Source organism: Mauremys mutica, unplaced genomic scaffold (genome assembly GCF_020497125.1).
Source record: "Mauremys mutica isolate MM-2020 ecotype Southern unplaced genomic scaffold, ASM2049712v1 Super-Scaffold_100297, whole genome shotgun sequence".
Lineage (NCBI taxonomy): Eukaryota > Metazoa > Chordata > Testudines > Geoemydidae > Mauremys > Mauremys mutica.
In genome coordinates, this window is record NW_025423307.1 from 451,443 (window position 1) to 457,899 (window position 6,457).

The following is a 6,457-nucleotide window of genomic DNA, read 5'->3' on the forward strand; positions in this document are numbered from 1 at the left end:
ACATCCACCGGATCCCTCATGGGGGGTAAGACAGAGGGGATTGTAATGAGGCCCAGCGCACCCATGCACCAGGGATTGTTAAGGGTTGAAGGGACAGGGACACCCACACACACTGAGATCACGGCCTTGGAGGAACACAAACCCTCCACAGAAGGACCTGGTCTGTTCCATGATGGCAGCCCAGCCTGGGTGAGTCAAAGCCTCTTTTTATACAGGCACGTCCTAGAGATCCTGACTAGGGGGAGAGAGACACCCACCCACCAGAGATCCTTAATGGTCTAGGGTGCACCCACACACCAGGGATTCTTATGGGTGGGAGGAATGGAGACAGCCAGACACACTGAGATCACTTCCTCCCGGGAGCCTGGGCCAGACAGGGAGACACAGTCCCCCTTTACAGATCTGCCAGACAACCTTCCTCCCACTCCCTCCACACAATGTTCTTATCTGGAGGTGAAGCCAGGGAAACCACATGGAGGATTCTTACTTGGGGAACTGGGGGGACCCACTGACCAGCAGAGATTCTTAAGGGCAGGAGGAACAGGGACTCCCACCTCTGTAGCATGGGGGTGGGTCGCCTGATCATCTGGGCATATTTCACCTCGTCAGCTCCCTGCCATTGTCTTGGGGGGATCAGTGTGTGTCATGGTGTAATTCTGTGTTATTCGGGGGTCAGACTAGCTGAGCCAATGGCCCCTTCTGCCCTTAAACGCCATGAAAACATTTCCCTGGTTTCTCCTTGCACCTGACAGACACCACGGTGAGGGGCCCAAGAGAAGATCCTGGACACAGCGCTCTGGCTCTTACGTTACTTGGGGACGTCAGCGTTTTCCTAGCAAAGCTGCTGCTATAGCGCTGGATTTGGGGAACTGTTCGGCTCCGATTCAGAGATCTGCCTGCGGGGTGTGAACCTGCCACGAGGAGCGGGGAACGCAACCAGCACCGGGAGGCGTTGGCTGAGCTCCAGGCTGCCCCCGTGTGGCCAAAGCTTAGAACTGAGCAGCGGAGTTTAAAGCTGGCGCTGGGAGGGACCTTTACACGCGGGGCACGAAGGCTCCTGCGTGTAACACTTGTTGGGTGGGCAGCTGAGCGTAGCTGATTGCCGGAGCTCAGGGCTGCACCCCGGGGTGCTGAGCAGGTGTCTGTGCTCAGATTGGCCTCACTATGCTGCTTTCTGGGAAGTTTGGGGTCACCAGTCTTCCTAAAGAGAGAGGAGCCAGGTCAGCCCAGGAAAGGAGGCTTTCAAAACTCTGGTACCAATTGGCAGTGGGACTGCCCCTGTGAAGAGCCGCTGCAGCCCTGCCAGGGAGAGACGGTCTATCTTTATACAGCCCCCCCCCCATTCCTCAAGACAGGGTTGTGCTCAAAGATCTGTGCCCCGTGTTTTAACCTCCATGTGAAGCGCGCAGTGCAAATAACCCTCAGAGCATCAGTTCAGTTCCAGGCTCCACTTCCACCGGCTCAGGCAAGATGGTGCAGAGGAGGCCCTGGGTGGCTGTGGGCCTGGGGAGGATGGCTTTTGATTTTTCGGCCTGACCGCTACGGGCAGCAAGGCCAAAAGTCAGATGGCCGGCTCTCCCATCCACCATGCTCATCAGGAGCCCTTAGTCGACAGGCTCGGAGAATGCGGGCAGCGTCCCCCACTACCTCTCGCATGCAAAGCGAGCGCTCTGCCGCTTGAGCTAATTCCCCACAGCTGGCCTGACTCTCAGGCACCGGGCAAAAAAAGGCAAGGGCTCTGTGGCCTTAAGCAGAACACAGCCTGAAATGGGGGCGGGGCGCTACCCAGAGCTGGGGAAGGGGGTCCGAGTCCCAGCCACGCTCCTCGGCACAAACACCAACGCTCCCTCCCTGGAGTGTGTCTGGGCTGAGAGTTAGCCCCTGAAACAAGCACCAAGCTTCAGAAGACAACGCAGGGATAGATCACTTGACGATTGCCTGCTCTGGCCATTGCCTCTGAAGCGCCTGGCATCGGTTACTGTCAGAAGACGTGATAGTGGCCTAGATGGACCATCGGTCTCACCCAGGAGGGCCGTTCCTATCTTCACCACTTTCCTCTAACCCAAGCAAAGCCCGGAGCAGGCCCAGCTCAGCAACTCTAGCAGACTCCCTGGCCCCTGGCCCAGCATACAGCAAAGCGACCCTGCCTCCGCCAGGATAGACAGCCACCGACTCCCTCTTCCAGACCAACGCAGCCCTTCCCCGCTTTGGCTGTCTCCAAGCTGTCTGCGTGCTCTGCTCTGCTCCACGGCTGCCATGCTGCCTGAGATCAGGAGGCTGCGAGGTCTCACGGTCTCAGCTGAGCTGGTATCGAATGCCACCCCGCCCATCTCCTCATTCCCTTCAGGGACCCCTGGGATGTGAGTAATTCTGTATTTGAGTGGCTCTCCCTCCCGGCCAATGAGCTTGGCGTAGACTAGCAGGGAGGGAGGAGGAAAGGGATTGTGCTCCAGTGAGAGCTCAGAAAGAAAGGTGCAGGTCCCCCACTAGAGCCCAGCCCAGCAGAGCAAAGCAGAGCAGAGCAGGCTGGAGAATGTGTGTCTGGGTCTGACTACTTCTCCCATGCTCTTCCATTTGAGCTAACTTCCCCCAGCTGTCTCCAGCCTCCCAGTCAGCGCAAGGGGGAGAAGGGCCGGGGAGGAAGAGCTTTGTGCTCCGCAAGGGCTGTCTTTTTGGGAGGCCAAGCGGGGAGAGGGATGGAGGCCACTGGAGGAGCTGAGCCGGCTGACTGTCCATGGCTTCTAAAAGAAGGGCAAGAGAAGGTCCCGCGGCTGCCTTCTGCTGGAGAATGCAGGCATTGATCCCGCTGCCTCTCGCATGCGAAGTGAGCGCTCTACCACTTGAGCTAATTCCCCTACCTTGGCAGGTGGTGTCTTGATCCATCCATTCGATAACGGATGCCACATCGTTTCCCGCACTAGCCGGTGACTCCTTCCAAAAGGGTCAGGCAAGGGAGGTGTGACGTTATTGATATAAATTGGGACCATATAGAACATGGGTTGCAACCAAGGTCCTGTAGTGGCACCAAATCTGATGTAAAGGGGGTCATATGAGGTGTCTAAGACCAGGTTATGGGTTGCTGGTTATGATTATGCTGTCTGGGTGCATGTATCATTTTTAGTTGAAGTTATGAATATTGGCTCTATGCTGTCTGTATTTCAAGTTGGTGCTGTGATTCTGGGGAAAGCATCCCAGACAAGCTGGTGTTAGCTCTGCCTAGCCTGCTTGATGGCCCATTAAGGACCATCAGCTACACAATTGACCCATGGAGAGAAGGCAGACACGCCTTGTGACTCAGCAAGGTATGCAGGGACTGGCCCATGTGACTGAAGACTCCATTTTGCTGGAATTTTCCACAGTAAGGACAAAGAGATTCTTACACCTGGAAAAGCCTATATAAGGCTGATGCTTAATCTCCATCTTGTCTTCAACCCTGCTTCTTACCTCTGGAGGAACTTTGCTACAAACTGAAGCTCTGAACAAAGGACTGACTGACCCATCCCAGCGGGGGATGTACTCCAGAGACTTGATTTGAACCTGCAGTTTACTCCAGCACTGTTGCAAGCCTGAACTAAGAACTTTGCCATTACTGTATGTAATTGATTCCATTTAACCAATTCTACCTCTCATCTCTACCTTTTTCCCTTTGTAAATAAACCTTTAGATTTTAGATTCTAAAGGCTTGGCAACAGCGTGATTTGTGGGTAAGATCTGATGTGTATATTGACCTGGGTCTGGGGCTTGGTCCTTTGGGATCGAGAGAACCTTTTTCTTTTATTGGGGTGTTGGTTTTCATAACCATTCATCCCCAGGACGGGTGCACTGGTGGTGATACTGGGAGACTGAAGTGTCTAAGGAAATTGCTTGTGTGACTTGTGGTTAGCCAGTGGGGTGAGACCGAAGTCCTCTTTGTCTGGCTGGTTTGGTTTGCCTTATAGGTGGAAAAACCTCAGCCTTGGGCTGTGACTGCCCTGTTTGAGCAATTGGTCCTGAATTGGCACTCTCAGTTGGGTCCCGCCAGAACCACACCATCACAGGAGGGTTTCCCATAGGTCGGCTAGCTCAGCTGGTTAGTGCATGGTGCTAATAACGCCAAGGTCATGGGTTCAAGCCCCATGCTGGCCACTCCGGGTGTGGGAGGGAGAAGGTGGTCTCTGCTCTTTTGGCTGACTGCTAGGGGTGGAAGAGGCCAAAACCAGGTGGGCCAGGAGCGGGCAAGAGCCCTGCTGGGCGCAGGCGCCGGGCAGGATGAGGCTTCTGACACCTCCTTGGGCTCCCCTCCCTGGGATCCTCACTCCACCTGCTGCCTGAAAGGAACTTGGGCCCGGGGAGGAGACGGGTGAGCCCGGCCAGCTGCCTTCCAGGCTAATAGGAGGCCAGGCTTGAGCTGCCCGCCCGCGAAGCCAAAATCGCAGGCCTGCCGGCTCGCCCCCATTGTCCACAGAGGGTTGACCTGATGGCCCGAATTCTTGCCGGCCGCCAGCTCCACCCAAATGGACCCGACGCCGGATCACGCTCCCCAGCCCAAGCCGCAGAGGAAGGCTTAATACTCAGCACCCCAACCTAGGGGAGAGGCTTCACACTCTGCCGGCGCAGGGTGACCTTTGGGACTTCCCTGGACACCATCGTCCCACCGCCCACAGCCAGACCCCCCAAGCCCACACTCGAGCCCACCCCTCCGACAGGAAGGAGCAGGAGGACCACTCCGCCCAGGGGCACCACCACTCGAAGTCAGCTTCACTTGCTTTCTCTTCTACCCCTTTCTTCCCAAGTTATGCGCGCCTCACGGGAGCCGGCCGTGGGAAGACGCAGGCACGGCACTCTGACTGGCGGAAGCCAAACACCCACACCGAGAGTTTAGCACGGGCTCTTGAGGCACTGGAGGAACCCCATGCAGACGCACTGACGGAGCTAAGCCTTAAGGCCAAGGGCTCTACCTGTGCAGAAAGCCAACTTGCTTGTGAAAAAGACTCCTCTTTCGGCTCCCCTTCCAAACTTCCAAATGCCTCCAAATGGGAAAACACACCCACTGAAACACCCAAACGGTCCTAACGCTGGGGCCAGACGAAAAAGAAAAGCAAGGAAAAGATTTCTAAATGGCCACCCTGCCAGAGTCGTACAGCTCCGCAAGTGAAACCCGTGGGAGGGACATTACACAGAAAAGGGGAATGGAAAGCTGCCCAAACTGAGATGCTGTGAAAAGCTACAGCCCCATCGCTACTCCTACTCTGCACACTTCTTGCAACAGCTGATGAACGGCCAGGTGCTTTTCGCATCCAAGCCCACACCAGGGGAAGACCTTGAGAAGCTTCCTGTGGCTTGCCTGGTTCAGCTGGTCAGAGTGCGGCACTCGTGGAGGCAAGATGGTGCAGAGGAGCCCCTGGGTGGCTGTGGGCTTGGGGAGGGTGGCTTTGGATTTTTCGGCCTGACCGCTACGGGCAGCAAGGCCAAAAGTCAGATGGCCGGCTCTCCCGTCCACCACGCTCATCAGGAGCCCTTAGTCGACAGGCTCGCAGAATGCGGGCGGCGTCCCCCACTACCTCTCGCGTGCCAAGTGAGCGCTCTGCCGCTTGAGCTAATTCCCCGCAGCTGGCCTGACTCTCAGGCACCGGGCAGAAAAAGGCAAGAGCTCTGTGGCCTTAAGGAGAACACAGCCTGAAATGGGGGGGAGGGGGCCGTGCTACCCAGAGCTGGGGAAGGGGGTCCGAGTCCCAGCCACGCTCCTCGGCACAAACACCAACGCTCCCTCCCTGGAGTGTGTCTGGGCTGAGAGTTAGCCCCTGAAACAAGCACCAAGCTTCAGAAGACAACGCAGGGATAGATCACTTGACGATTGCCTGCTCTGGCCATTGCCTCTGAAGCGCCTGGCATCGGTTACTGTCAGAAGACGTGATAGTGGCCTAGATGGACCATTGGTCTCACCCAGGAGGGCCGTTCCTATCTTCACCACTTTCCTCTAACCCATGCAAAGCCAGGAGAGCTCCCGCGGCTTCTTTGCCGCTGGAGGACGCGGGCATTGATCCCCGCTGCCTCTTGGAGTGCGGGGGAGTCCGACTCTGCACCCCTCTTCCTGGGACTCACAGTGATTTTCAGCCAGCCAGTAAAACAGAAGGTTTATTGGACACAGGAACACAGGCTACAGCAGAGCTTGTGGGCAGAGCCAGGACCTCTCAATCTGGCCCTTCTGTGGTTCAGGGTGCTTGGATCCCAGCCTAGGATTCTCTGAACTCCCCTCACCCAGCCCTAAATTGAAACTGACTCCCCCTCTCCACTCGGCTCTCTCCTTTGTCTAGCTCCCCTGGCAGAGATGTTGACCTCCACTCCCCCCTGCCTAGCTCAGGTTACAGGCTGAATACCTGTCCCTCACCTAAAGTCCTCCCCGTCTCCCCCAACCCCCACACAGACAGCCCCTACTCCATCGCATCTCTCCCCCTTTTGAGACTGAACTGAGCGGGGT

General features: G+C 56.6%; 1 non-coding gene across 1 annotated transcript; it reads left to right on the forward strand.

Moving 5' to 3' along the window:
* The first annotated feature begins 4,051 nt into the window (after nucleotides 1–4,051).
* Nucleotides 4,052–4,125, forward strand: TRNAI-AAU. Its single transcript has one exon. It is a non-coding gene; the product is annotated as a tRNA-Ile (tRNA).
* The last annotated feature ends 2,332 nt before the right edge of the window (nucleotides 4,126–6,457 follow it).